The sequence below is a fragment of the Colobus angolensis genome, unplaced genomic scaffold (assembly GCF_000951035.1).
Source record: "Colobus angolensis palliatus isolate OR3802 unplaced genomic scaffold, Cang.pa_1.0 Scaffold30, whole genome shotgun sequence".
Taxonomy (NCBI): domain Eukaryota; kingdom Metazoa; phylum Chordata; class Mammalia; order Primates; family Cercopithecidae; genus Colobus; species Colobus angolensis.
The window spans coordinates 5,534,142-5,535,156 of NW_012116266.1; the positions used below are offsets into that span (position 1 = coordinate 5,534,142).

Below are 1,015 nucleotides of genomic sequence, written 5' to 3' on the forward strand. Positions count from 1 at the left end.
GCTGTAGCTCAGGCCTGTAACCCTAACACTTTGGGAGACAGAGTGGGGAGGATCACTTGAGTCCAGGAGTTTGAGATCAGCCTGGGTAATAGAGTAAGACCCCAGTCTCTACGAAAAAACAAAAAAAAATAGCCAGGCTTGGTGGCATGTGCCTGTTCTCTCTGTTACTGGGGAGGCTGAAGTAGGAGGATCACTTCTACTCAGGGAGTTGAGGCACTGCAGTGAGCCATGATCCCACTTCTGGGCGGCAGAACAAGACCCCATCTCAAAAAAAGGAAAAAAAAAGAGAGAGGCCTGTGGATCTCCTGGAAGATGGCAGCGTGATCTGTGTCCGGCACCACCAGAAAAGTCTTCATGTGGACAGTCTCAGGGCACCACGTAGAGAATTTTGGTCTCGATCCAGAAAAGAGAAAGAGCCAGTGGTTGCTGAGACAGTAGAAGAGGTGAAAAAGGAACCTGTCCCCAGTGTGTCTACCCTCATGAAGCCAAGTACACACGCCACCTGAAGATCTCCAGAGTCATTTAGAATCTTACGTTAAAAAGTTTTTGGTTCATCTCTTCCTAGTAATTGGCAAGACATCTCACTGGAAGATGGTCGTCTACAGTTCAATCTCTTGGCACATTTAGCTGATGACTTGGGTCATGTAGTCCCTAACTCCAGACTCCACCGGATGTGCAGGGTTAGAGATGTTCTTGATTTTCTATAATGTCCCTATTCAAGATAGATCTAAATTTGACTAACTCAGTGCCAGTAATCCACCCCCTAATTTGAAAATCATTTGGAGTTACTAAGCAATTTGGAAGAGAAACACATTGAAATCATTTTTTCCCCTGAGCAAGGGGGCTGCTTATTAGACCTTTCGATACTTCACCATGTGAAATACTACCAGAAGTGGTCTCTAAACCTACTTTTTCTATAGAGGAATGTGTCATCTCTTTATTTCTCATATTATGAATGGACAAATAACAGGACTTTCTATTTTCATATTTGCTGAAACCTTTTTTTTTTTTTTTT

The 1,015-nt window shown here is 43.3% G+C and overlaps 1 pseudogene; it reads left to right on the forward strand.

Moving 5' to 3' along the window:
• The first annotated feature begins 312 nt into the window (after nucleotides 1-312).
• Nucleotides 313-792, forward strand: LOC105517388 (annotated as a pseudogene).
• The last annotated feature ends 223 nt before the right edge of the window (nucleotides 793-1,015 follow it).